Here is a 13705-nt window from a genome sequence, read left to right as displayed (position 1 = left end):
CTGACTTTTACCAGAGCTGACCAGAGGAAAGAACAAACACAGTCCCCCACTACCACAAATAATGCAGTCGAGTTTCCCACATTTGGGGAAATCATACGGGTCAGCATACCCAGAATACAATGAATGAACCTCACCCTGGGAGAACAATCTTCATGACCATGGTATCTCCTATGCAAAATAAGTATGATTTGGGATAGGGCTTGGGAGGGCCGCTGCTCAGGCACATCTCTGTCAAGTAAAGGAGATTCAACTGAGGCAGCACAAGGGAACTCTCATCTGGGGACAACAACTGCAGGGAGAACACATATTTTCAGATGAACATGGGAGGGCAGAAGGCTACCTAATACTGAAGCACCCCCAAACAACAAACCAAATGCAACAACTAGTGCAAGCATTCCTGGGGGAAGGCCTGCAGCAGATGGATTTGCATATGGTGATGTCATCCAAGCAGTGGGTCAAAGTTGGCTTCAACCCTCGTCTGCATATGAAAAGAGAAAAGGGGCGTGCAGGGCATGGCAGCATTTTTCGGCGCTTGGATGACCCCTAGTTCGCATTAAACACCTCCACCCTCCTTCGGTGTGGGGCTCATGTTGGCTATGCCCCAGCCCCGAAGCATTCAAGCTGATTTCTTGCAGCAGCTGGGCACTGTAACAGCTCCAGAGCTGCTCTGTAAGGCAAATAAAAGGGTGTGGGACCTGCAGCACTACCTGTAGTTCGCATTGTGCGTTGGAAGGCACAAAGTAAGCAGACGGGAGAAGTCAGGATAGTGCGCAAGGGCATAGAAGGGAGCAGCTCAAGAAAAGAGAAGTGGAAACAGACAGCAAACTAGGCTGGAGAGAGACCTGAGACAAAGAGATCTGAATTATACGAGAGCCGACCAGGGGAAACACAAATTATGCAGTCAAGTTTCCCACATTTGGGGAAATCGCAGGAGCAGCACACCCAGAGTGCAATGGGTGAGCCTTGCCCTGGGAGAAGCACCTTCGTGATTATAGTATCTCACCTGGCAGGTTAGTAGGAGTTGGGCTAGAGCTGGGGAGGGTCGCTGCTCGGGCACCCCCCTGTCAAGTGAAGGAGATCCAACTGAGGCAGCACAAGGGAACTCTCGAAATAAGAACAAGGCTAGAGGAAGATCTGAGACAAAGAAATCTGACTTTTACCAGAGCTGACATCACATCACACCAGACTATCAGTAACCAGCCTTCTCCCATCCCTTACCAACCCTCCCCATCCCTCGCACCAACTCTGTCATCTTTCTCCCATGCATCTGGAGAGGAAGTCATGGCCCTCATTCGTTCCTGTCCCCTCACCACCTCCCCACTTGACCCTATCCCCTCCCGCCTCCTCTGCCACATCTCTTCTTCTGCTTGTTCCCATCTTTCCCACCTTCTCAATCTCTCCCTCTCATCAGGCACTGTCCCCTCTGCCTTCAACCACGCTCTCATCTCTCCTATTCTTAAAAAACCTACCCTTGATCCAAACACTCTCTCCAACTACCGACCCATCTCTCTTCTCCCTTTTGCCTCCAAACTCCTTGAGCGTATTGTCTACAACCGCCTTACTTCCTTTCTTTCCTCACACTCACTGCTTGACCCATTCCAGTCTGGCTTCCGTCCTCTCCACTCCACTGAAACTGCCCTTACAAAAGTATGCAATGACCTCCATGCTGCTAAATCTAAGGGACACTACTCTCTACTTATTCTACTTGATCTCTCTGCTGCTTTTGACACTGTGGACCATCCTCTCCTACTGCAAATCCTTCACTCCATTGGTCTGCGTAACACTGCCCTCTCTTGGTTGTCGTCCTACCTTTCTGACCGTTCATTCTCTGTCTCCTCTCATGACTCCACCTCCCCCTCACTTCCACTAACTGTAGGGGTACCCCAAGGTTCTGTCCTTGGTCCTCTTCTCTCTCTATACGTCCTCACTAGGTAAGCTCATTAGTTCTTTTGGTTTCCAATATCATCTCTATGCTGATGACACTCAAATCTATCTTTCCTCTCCAGACCACTCCCCTACTCTCCTCACTCGTATCTCCAACTGTCTCTCTGCTATCTCTTCCTGGATGTCCCAGCGCTTTCTTAAACTTAACATGTCTAAGATCGAGCTGATCATCTTCCCTCCCTCCCGCATAACCTCACCTCCTACAATCTCATTATCTATTGATGGCACTACTATCTCCTCTACCCCCCAAGTGCGCTGTCTTGGAGTAATCCTTGACTCCTCCCTCTCCTTCAAACCACACATTCAGCACCTCTTACAAACCTGCCGTTTTCATCTAAAAAATATTTCCAGGATCAGACCCTTTCTGACCCAGGATGCTACTAAGACTCTTATCCACTCACTGGTCATCTCCAGACTGGACTACTGTAATCTCCTCCTGACTGGCATTCCTGACAAATACCTCTCTCCACTCCAATATATCGTCAATGCTGCTGCCCGGCTCATTTTCCTCACCAAATGCACTACGTCCACCTCTCCTCTCTTACTAGTCCTTCCCTGGCTCCCCTTCCCTTTCAGAATCCATTTCAAGCTTCTCACACTTGCTTACAAAGCCCCTAACCACTCCTCTCCCATCTACATCTCTGATCTTATCTCGCTTTACACTCCCACCCGTCCTCTTCGCTCTGCTAATGCACGCCGACTCTCCTGCCTACGGATTACTTCCTCCCACTCCTACCTCCAAGATTTTTCACGTGCTGCACCACTTCTCTGGAATTCCCTACCTCTCCCCCTCAGACTCTCCACCTCTCTACAAAACTTCAAATGGGCTCTCAAGACCCACTTCTTCACCAAACCCAGCCAAATCTCATCCTAAACCTCTGTTCCACGCTCTCTATGTACCCCATCTGTCTCACCCCTGTCTGTCTACCCCTCCCCTTTAGAATGTAAGCTCTCACGAGCAGGGCCCTCTTCCCTCATGTGCTTACTCTTTTCTTACTTTAATAATCTTCAGCTGCACCAAATCCAGCAGTCTTCTGCCACCTGATACTTATTCCAGTGTCATCTGCTGATGTAGCTATGTTTATTTACCCTGTACTTGTCCTATATTGTCATCAACTGTAAGTTGCTGTTTTCCTGTTTGATTATTTGTTTATGTACTCTGTAATTGGGTGCTGCGGAACCCTTGTGGCGCCATATAAATAAAGGATAATAATAATAATAAATAATATAATATATAGCAGTACGGTACAGTAGGCCACTGCTCTACCTACCTCTGTGTCATCAAGTATACTATCCATCCATACCTGTGGTGCATTTTAGAAAAAAAACATATCTCGGCAGAGCAATCTATAAATCCATCATTTTTCAGACAGCAACAGTGGGTATTGTAATAGTCACCCAATCCATCACTTTTATAGGGTTACATGCATCCACATGCTACAGCCTGTCTCAATAATTTTACTGTCACGGTGTGTGTGTTTGTGTTTTTATTTGGGTATTTTTTTGTTGTTGTAGAACTACAGGTACCAGCGAGCCCGTTATTTCCCCGCCTGCTGGTACTTGAGGTTCTCCAAGTACCAGCAAGTGGGGGAGGCTTGCTGGGCCTTGTACTTCCACAACAAAAAAAACAATGTTCTTTTTTTACACTTATGGCTATCAGCCCGGCACCCACCACCCAGGGGTGCTGGGGACAGCCTCGGGCTTCACCCCTGGCCCTTGGGTGCCTCGAGGGGAGGAACCTCTTGATTTAAGGGGTCCCCACTCCTCCAGGGAACCCCGGCCAGGGGTGACTAGTTGGAGGGGTAATGCCAGGGCCGCAGGGACCTACATAAAAGTGTCCCCCGTCTGTGGCATTATCTCTCTGGCTAGTGGAGCCCGGTGCTGGTTTTAAAAATATGGGGGACCCCTACATCTTTTGTCCCACGTATTTTTGGAACCAGGACCCGTCTAAGAGCCCGGTGCTGGTTGTCTAAATACGGGGAACCTCTGTCCATTTTTCCCCCCAGTATTTAAATAACCAGGACCGGCTCAAAGAGGCTGGTTATACTAAGGAGGGGGGACCTCACACATTTTTTTTTAACCCATTCAGACCCTTCTCCTTTAAGTTAATGGAAGCCCTGGACAACAAAAGTGCATTCATGTCCTCCTCCCTCACCCTTCCCAGTCCCAAACACTCATTTTTTTTTTCTTTAAAAATTTACAATATATCACAAGAACAATGAGCAGGGCATTGGCGGCATCGGACTGAGATAGAAATTAGTGGTGGAGGGCTGGGTCAGTTGATTGTGGGAGAGTTTGTAAGCCATTGGCGGTGGCAGTGGGTATCGGCTCAGAGGCAGTAGCGGGCATTGGCTAAGGGTCATCGGCAGAATTCAGCGGACATTATGGCTGTAGTGCCTCACTAGCCACTGACCTCACCGCACGCCACTGTGGGACAGATGTAACATGCAGAGAGAGGTAGATTTTGGGAGAAGGAATGTCCTAGCATAACTGTTAATTGCAGTGTAATACTGTAATTCAACTGTGCAGCATTTGTGGCTAAATGTCAAAGAAGCCAGTATTTACCCTGCATGCAAAACAATAAATGTATTTGCACATACCTCCCAACTAACCCAATTTTTGCAGGACAGTCACTTTTTTGGGAATGTCCAGCTAACCCAAACAACCCCCCCCCCCCAGTGTCCCATAGTCATGGGGAAGGGGGGGGTGGAAGGCTCCCTGTAGCTTGTTGCTCTGCAAATATGCACATTGTGGGTAATTCAGACCTGATCGCTAGGGTGTGTTTTTTGCATCCCTGTGCTCAGGTAGTTGACGCCTACAGCGGAAGGGAAAATTTGCTGTGCAGGTGTGTGATCACATGTGCACAAGAGCTGCACAGCTCAGCACTTACTCAGCCATTGAGGTGACGTCACAAATCCTCCCACAAAACGCCGGGTCCCTCCAGTGTTTTTCCGGACACTCCCTAGAAACATTCAGTTGCCACCCACACAAACACCCTCTTCTTCTCAATCTTCTTGTGATCTCCGGACCGTCGCACCTACGCATTGTGGCGCATACGCATGTGCAGTGCAGACCTGATTGCCCGCTGGGTGAAAATAAATTGAAGCGATCTGGTCTGAATAAGCCACAATGTCTATTCACGGGAGACAGAGGGGCTGGGGCATGGTCAGCAGCTCACAGAGCACCTATAATGACAAAAATGGGAGACATGGCTCATGATCGCGATATACCTGCGAAGGTACGCCCTCTACTGATTGACAGGCAGAGGCATTCGCATTTTCTGCGGGGCACCCGGAGAAAATGTAGGCACATGCACAGGATGGACCCTGCGTATATGCCCCCATCCTCTTCATAGTTTTTGCGGTTGGAACGAGCAGTGTGAAAACATCAATCGATGGGGGTAATTCCAAGTTGATCGCAGCAGGAATTTTGTTAGCAGTTGGGCAAAACCATGTGTACTGCAGGGGAGGCAGATATAACATGTGCTGAAAGAGTTAGATTTGGGTGAGTTAATTTGTTTCTGTGCATGGTAAATACTGACTGCTTTATTTTTACACTGCAAATCAGATTGCAGATTGAACACACCACACCCAAATCTAACTCTGGTGGTCATTCCGAGTTGTTCGCTCGGTAATTTTCTTCGCATCGCAGCGATTTTCCGATTATTGCGCATGCGCAATGTTCGCACTGTGACTGCGCCAAGTAAATTTGCTATACAGTTAGGAATTTTACTCACGGCATTACGAGGTTTTTTCTTCGTTCTGGTGATCGGAGTGTGATTGACAGGAAGTGGGTGTTTCTGGGCGGAAACTGGTCATTTTATGGGCGTGTGGGAAAAAACGCTACCGTTTCTGGGAAAAACGCGGGAGTGGCTGGAGAAACGGAGGAGTGTCTGGGCGAACGCTGGGTGTGTTTGTGACGTCAAACCAGGAACGACAAGCACTGAACTGATCGCACTGGCAGAGTAAGTCTCGAGCTATTCAGAAACTGCACAGAGATGTCTTTTCGCAATATTGCGAATCTTTCTTTCGCAATTTTAAGATCCTAAGATTCACTCCCAGTAGGCGGCGGCTTAGCGTGTGCAATGATGCTAAAAGCAGCTTGCGAGCGATCAACTCGGAATGAGGGCCTCTCTCTGCACATGTTAAATCTGCCTTCCCTGCAGTGCACATGGGGGGTAATTCTGAGTTGATCGCAGCAGGATTTTTGTTAGCAGTTGGGCAAAACCATGTGCACTGCATTTACGAACAGATGATTTTTTATATAAATTTTAAAATGTTAGTAAATGTGTGTTTTTTTCAACCTGGAAGCCCAACATCGATTAAGATCGATCTTAAATAGACCCCTGGGTTTTAAGGATAACCATGGTTGAGTCCAATGGTTAATTCACATTGACCGAAGTTCTAATTAAGTAGTGATGTGCACCGGAAATTTTTCGGGTTTTGTGTTTTGGTTTTGGGTTCGGTTCCGCGGCCGTGTTTTGGGTTCGGACGCGTTTTGGCAAAACCTCACCGAAATTTTTTTGTCGGATTCGGGTGTGTTTTGGATTCGGGTGTTTTTTTCAAAAAACCCTAAAAAACAGCTTAAATCATAGAATTTGGGGGTCATTTTGATCCCATAGTATTATTAACCTCAATAACCATAATTTCCACTCATTTTCAGTCTTTTTTGAACACCTCACACCTCACAATATTATTTTAATTGGTATTTGGTACCGAGGACACAGTACCTCAATCAAGTCTATAGTTGGCTCTGAAATCAGCATTAAACTGGATCCACACTTAGATTATCTGTCCATTTATTTTTTCTAGTTGAAACAAAATTATGCTAATATGTGGCAGCAAATGACAATTGACCATTTGCTCCCAAACACTGGAAAACATCCAAAAATGGTCATTTAGATAAATTGGTTAAATCCATTTCATTTAGCTAATTTATCCAAACTACCTTTATTGTATCTTTGTGGGTGAATGATGTGTGGGTCAGTGTTGAGGGTGGTGGAGGAGATGGGTAATAGGCACAGCAGGGTGTGGACAGTCAAATAGTGTGCTTAGAGGTGCAGATAAATAGGGATATCTAATAATTCACCCACTATTCTATAGAATTATTAGATATCCCTATTTATCTGCATTACTCACCTAACACTCAGCATTTATCTACATGCTGATGCTATTCATAGCACTTAGCTTGCAAGTATTTTACCCATAAGGAGACACATTAGATGTTCCCTCTCTTTTCATTAAAGACGTCCCCAGCAACCATACTGTACTATACTATAACAGGAATAATTACTGTGGGGGATTATACCATTTGATCTGGAATAAAGGGAAAATATTGTGGAAAGAGTGCTGTAAGTGTATGATATGTAGAACTATTGCCAAGTTCTGACATTTGTCAAGTGAATTACTAATATACATTCAACTAATATTACATAGTGTCCAGTAATTCAGTATCAGACTAATTGATATAGTCAATTTGGATCAATAATAAAGACACAACACAGGTAGCGAACCTTGATATTAATAAATGTATTTCCATTTATTATATATGATAATTACATTATACAAACTTATTGTACTTTATTTCGTGTTTAGACAATTTTAACAAATTTATTAAAAGTTAATTTTTAAATCATCATTTGTGCGCCAGCAAAAGAGACATTCTTTTCTCTTCTCCTTTCCTGCATAACATTACTTGTCTCTGGTAGCACCCCCGAACGTCCTACAATTAATATTTAATATAACTGATGGACATTTATTGGGGCCTCTTCATACAAATATTTAGAATTTAATAGCTGGTGCAGAACACATCCCCTTCCCCCCATTACCTGTATATCTGGATTCACCAAGGAAATGCTGATGCTGACTCCAAGAAGAAAGGGAGTCTCTTCCCTATGAAGGTGAAGCCTTGTTTGGCGCCGGCCTAGTTAATTTGATCTCGGCAGCTCCCGCAGGTAAGTTAACCTTCTTGCACTATGTTCCCTCTCAACGGATAAAGACGCATCATTATCTGATGCAGTCATTTCGGCCCAATAGATATGCAAGAAGTTAAGATTCCCCTTTCTTTGCAGGTAGAGGAAGGAGAAGAGGGAAGAGGTCTGTAGCCTCTTCAAGATTGCAGGAGCAGAGATTGTCCTCTGCTTCTGCCAAATCCACTGCATGACGCTAGGGCTTTCTTGCAGGTGCCCGCACCAGTGGGGGCACGTCTAAAGCTCTTCAGTCAGTTCTGGATTCATTCGGACCTGGACTCATGGGTTTTACAAATAGTGTCCCAAGGGTACAAACTGGGGTTTCAAGACGTTCCCCCTCACCGATTGTTCAAATCAGCCTTAGTCAGCAGGGAGAAGGTTTTTATTCAAGCCTCTTCGTGGTCCCGAAGCCGGACGGCTCAATCAGACCAATCTGAAATCTGAAATCCCTCAATTTCTACCTAAAGAAATTCAATTTCAAGATGGAATCTCTCACGGTAGTGATCTCCAGTCCGGAGGAAGGAGATTTCATGGTTTTGGTAAACTTAAAGGATGCCTACTTACATGTTCCCATTTAGCCACTGCATCAAGCTACCTGAGGTTTGCAATTCAGGATTGTCATTACTAATTTCAGACGTTGCCATTTGGTCTGTCCACGGCTCCGAGGATTTTCACCAGGGTGATGGCGGAAATGATGGTTCTCCTTCGCAAACAAGGAGTCACAATTATCCCGTACTTGGATGTTCTCCTGATAAAGGCGAGATCCAGGGACCAGTTGGTGCAAAACATTGCACTCTCCCTGACAGTTCTTCAACAACATGGTTGGCTCCTAAACTTGCCAAAATCGCAGTTGGTCCCAATGACGCGGTTGTTGTTTTTGGGAGTGATACTGGACACAGAAGAGGTTTTCCTCCAGTGGAAAGGCTATGGAGATCCAGAGTCTGGTCAAACTAATTCTGAAACCAGCAAGAGTGTTAATCCATCAATGCATTCGGTTGCTGGGGAAGATGGTTGCGGCCTACGAGGCCATTCAGTTTGGCAGGTTCCATGCCAGAGTGTTCCAGTGGGACCTGTTGGACAAGTGGTCCGGATCCCACCTACACATGCACCGGAGGATAATCCTGTCTTCCAAGACCAGAATCTCACTCCATTGGTGGCTGCACAGTTCTCACCTCCTAGAGGGGCGATGGTTCGGGATCCAGGACTGGATCCTAGGGACCACGGATGCAACCCTTTCGAGGTGGGGAGCAGTCACACAGGGGGAAAACGTCCAAGGAAGATGGTCAAGTCAGGAAAGTTGTCTCCACATAAATATTCTGGAGTTAAGGGCCATTTAATAACAGCAGACACAGTACACACTGGGACGGGTGCCCAGCATCCTCTACGGACTAAGAGAAAAGGATTTACCGGTAGGTATTAAAATTCTAGTTTCTCTAATGTCCTAGAGTATGCTGGGGACTCCGTAAGGACCATGGGGATAGCAGGAGACATGGGCACTTTAAGAAAGACTCAAGTTCTGGGTGTGCACTGGCTCCTCCCTCTATGCCCCTCCTCCATACCTCAGTTTGATACTGTGCCCAGTGGAGACTGGGTGCTTTTCAGGAGCTCTCCTGAGCTTTCTGACAGAAAGTATTTTGTTAAGTTTTTAATTTTCAGGGAGCACTGCTGGCAACAGACTCCCTGCATCGAGGGACTGAGGGGAGAGAAGCAGCCCTACTCTCTGAGTTGCAAGGTCCTGCTTCTTAGGCTACTGGACACCATTAGCTCCAGAGGGATTGGTACGCAGGATCTCACCCTCGCCGTCCATCCCAGAGCCGCGCCGCCGTCCCCCTCGCAGATTCAGAAGATAGAAGCCGGGTGAGTATGAGAAGAAAAGAAGACTTCAGAGGCGGCAGAAGAGTTCATGATCTTCACTGAGGTAATGCACAGCACTGCAGCTGTGCACCATTGATCCCATACACCTCACATACTCCGGTCACTGTAAGGGTGCAGGGCGCAGGGGGGGCACCCTGGGCAGCAATATAAACCTCTTTTTGGCAAAAATATAACATATATACAGCTGGGCACTGTATATGTATGAGCCCCTGCCAATTTTACAGTTTAAGCGGGACAGAAGCCCGCAACCGAGGGGGCGGGGCTTCTCCCTCAGCACTCACCAGCGCCATTTTTTCTCCACAGCACCGCTGAGAGGAAGCTGCCCGGACTCTCCCCTGCTTATACCACGGTAGACAAGAGGGTTGAAAAGAGAGGGGGGGCACATGATTAGGCGCAAATTACATACAGCAGCGCTACTGGACAAACATTAAGTTACTGTGTTATTCCTGGGTTATATAGCGCTGGGGTGTGTGCTGGCATACTCTCTCTCTCTGTCTCTCCAATGGGCCTTGTGGGGAAACTGTCTTCAGAAAAAGCATTCCCTGTGTGTGTGGTGTGTCGGTACACGTGTGTCGACATGTCTGAGGAAGAAGGCTATATTAGAGAGGAGCAGGAGCAAATGAATGTGGTGTCTCCGCCGACACCTGATTGGATGGATATGTGGAATGTTTTAAATGCTAGTGTAAACTCATTGCACAAAAGATTAGACAAGGCTGAAGCTTTGGGACAGTCAGGGTCTCAACCCATGCCTGATCCTATGTCGCAGGGACTGTCAGGGTCTCATAAGCGCCCACTATCCCAGATTGTTGACACAGATACCGACACGGATTCTGACTCCAGTGTCGATTACGTTGATGCAAAGTTACAGCCAAAATTGGCAAAATCCATTCGATATAGGATTATGGCAATAAAAGATGTTTTGCACATCACAGAGGAACCCCCTGTCCCTGACAAGAGGGTACATATGTACAAGGGAAAGAAGCCTGAGGTAACCTTTCCCCCCTCACACGAGCTGAACGAGTTATGTGAAAAAGCTTGGGAATCTCCAGATAAAAGACTGCAGATTTCCAAAAAGATTCTTATGGCGTATCCTTTCCCATCAACGGATAGGTTACGATGGGAATCCTCCCCTAGGATGGACAAAGCATTAACACGCACAGCTACAGCTGGAAAATCAATTTTTTTACCTTATGTTCCCTCACAGCATAAGAAAGCTCCGCATTATCAAATGCAGTCCTTTCGGTCACAAAGAAACAAGAAAGTGCGAGGTGCGTCCTTTCTTGCCAGAGGTAGGGGCAGAGGAAAAAAGCTGCACAACACAGCTAGTTCCCAGGAACAGAAGTCCTCCCCGGCCTCTACAAAATCTACTGCATGTTGCTGGGGCTCCACTGGCGGAGTCCGGCCCATGTGATGTCATGCAGCCGCTCTGACCACGCCTCCTGTTTCTCCGTTGCCGACCCAATATTGAAACCCTGCCCCCGCACCTCTCCATCTCCGACTTGGAAATGGAGTGTTGTTGACCCCCCTCGCCCCCCCCCCCCCCTGCACCGATTGACAGGCAGAGGCGATCGCATTATCTGCAGGCGGATGCGTATGCTCTTAGCAAATTTTGCAGTTGGATTGCTTATTGCGATTGCAATCCAACCTGAATCATGCCCTATTACCTATCACAACGCACTGCGGGTAGTACAAAATGGGGTTAATATAGGAGAAAAACCCCCAGAGCCGTGCTCCTTAACTGTCCCTGGTGGCTAGTGGAGCAGCTGCCCAGTAATCAGTGTCCACGCCAGTGCGCACACGGCCCGCCCCCTACAGCCACGCTGGATCACGGTATAGTGTGGGCACAGAAGCCCCTTACCACCCTTTCATCAGCGGCCTCGTGATCCCGGAGGGCGGTGTGTGTGTGACTGACCTTAGGAAGAAACCGGAGCCTCCGCTGCAGTGACCCAGCAACCGGGGCACGGGAGTATACTGTGCCGCTGGGAGTGATGGAGCTGCTGTAAATATATCTATTAGACCTAGCCTGCTGCAGCCCTTGTAGATTCTTATTAAAAAAGTTCTTATTTTCTTGTCAAAACTAATAGCTAAGAATAGGATGCCTGAGGCAGCCCCCTGTTAAGTGGCCTGCTACTGAAGGCACCAACTACAAACTGAGCTCCCTGTTCATGGAAGCGAGGTTATAGAGGAGGGGGCGCTGAGTATCTTGGGAACAGTCAAAAGCTTTGAGCTTGTTGGTGCCTCAGATCAAGATCCTACTCTACACCCCAATGTGAATCCTTGTGGAGTCCAGTGTACCCCACAGAAGAAAAAAATGTGTCACAACCATTGGCAGCAACATTAGAATAGCTGCTGATGGGCACAATTGAGAAAGGAAGGGGAGAAAACATTTGAATCCAGCACATATATGTAATTCGAATATGTAATTTGTACCTTCCTACTTTAAAATGTAATGGATGAACCTCACCCTGTGAGAACTATCTTCATGATCAAGAGATCTCATATGCAAGATAAGTATGTGTTGGGATAGGGCTGTGGAGGGCGGCTGCTCGGGCACACCCCCGTCAAGTTAAGGAGATTCAACTGAGGAAGCACAAGGGAACTCTCATCTGGGGACAACAACTGCAGGGAGAACACATTTTCAGATGAATGTGGGAGGGCAGAAGGCTGCCTAATACTGAAGCACCCCCAAACAACAAACCAAATGCAACAACTAGTGCAAGCATTCCTGGGGGAAGGCCTGCAGCAGATGGATCCAGTAACAGCTCCAGAGTTGCTCTACAAGACAAGTAAAAGGGTGTGAGCCCTGCAGCACCACCTGTACTTTGCATACACACATATATAGGACAGCATCTCTTATATGCCCCAGGGTCAATAAAATAGTATCCTTATCTAGGGTATCAATCCCCTCAGATAAGGTATCCGTCCATGCTGCTACAACACTACACACCCAGGCCGACGCAATTGCCGGTCTGAGTAAGGTACCCGAATGTGTATAAATGGACTTCAGGGTTATCTCCTGTTTGCGGTCAGCAGACTCTTTGAGGGTAGCCGTATCCTGGGACGGGAGGGCTACCTTCTTGGATAAGCGTGTTAATGCTTTGTCCACCCTAGGGGAGGATTCCCATCTTAACCTATCCATTGATGGGAAAGGATACGCCATAAGAATCCTTTTGGAAATCTGCAGTCTTTTATCTGGAGATTCCCAAGCTTTTTCACATAACTCGTTCAGCTCGTGTGAGGGGGGAATGGTTACCTCAGGCTTCTTTCCCTTGTACATATGTACCCTCTTGTCAGGGACAGGGGGTTCCTCTGTGATGTGCAAAACATCTTTTATTGCCATAATCATATATCGAATGGATTTTGCCAATTTTGGCTGTAACTTTGCATCATCGTAATCGACACTGGAGTCAGAATCCGTGTCAGTATCTGTGTCAACAATCTGGGATAGTGGGCGCTTATGAGACCCTGACAGTCCCTGCGACATAGGATCAGGCATGGGTTGAGACCCTGACTGTCCCGAAGCTTCAGCCTTGTCTAATCTTTTGTGCAATGAGTTTACACTAGGGATGTGCACTTGAAATTTTTCAGATTTTGTGTTTTGGTTTTGGGTTCGGTTCCGCGGCCGTGTTTTGGGTTCGAACACGTTTTGGCAAAACCTCACCGAATTTTTTTTGTCGGATTCGGGTGTGTTTTGGATTCGGGTGTTTTTTTCAAAAAACCCTAAAAAACAGCTTAAATCATAGAATTTGGGGGTCATTTTGATCCCAAAGTATTATTAACCTCAAAAACCATAATTTCCACTCATTTTCAGTCTATTCTGAACACCTCACACCTCACAATATTATTTTTAGTCCTAAAATTTGCACCGAGGTCGCTGGATGACAAAGCTAAGCGACCCAAGTGGCCGACACAAACACC

At 46.9% G+C, this 13705-nt stretch overlaps 2 non-coding genes across 2 annotated transcripts; both read right to left on the bottom strand.

Moving 5' to 3' along the window:
* Positions 1-21: 21 nt before the first annotated feature.
* Positions 22-185, bottom strand: LOC134987531 (U1 spliceosomal RNA). The gene has a single exon (XR_010193160.1). It is a non-coding gene; the product is annotated as a U1 spliceosomal RNA (small nuclear RNA).
* Positions 186-855: 670 nt separating this feature from the next.
* On the bottom strand, positions 856-1018 carry LOC134987540 (U1 spliceosomal RNA). The gene has a single exon (XR_010193169.1). It is a non-coding gene; the product is annotated as a U1 spliceosomal RNA (small nuclear RNA).
* Positions 1019-13705: the final 12687 nt, after the last annotated feature.

Source organism: Pseudophryne corroboree, unplaced genomic scaffold (assembly GCF_028390025.1).
Source record: "Pseudophryne corroboree isolate aPseCor3 unplaced genomic scaffold, aPseCor3.hap2 scaffold_1007, whole genome shotgun sequence".
Classification (NCBI taxonomy): domain Eukaryota; kingdom Metazoa; phylum Chordata; class Amphibia; order Anura; family Myobatrachidae; genus Pseudophryne; species Pseudophryne corroboree.
The sequence above is the reverse complement of the archived record's forward strand: the minus strand, read 5'-3'. Positions and strand labels throughout refer to the sequence as shown.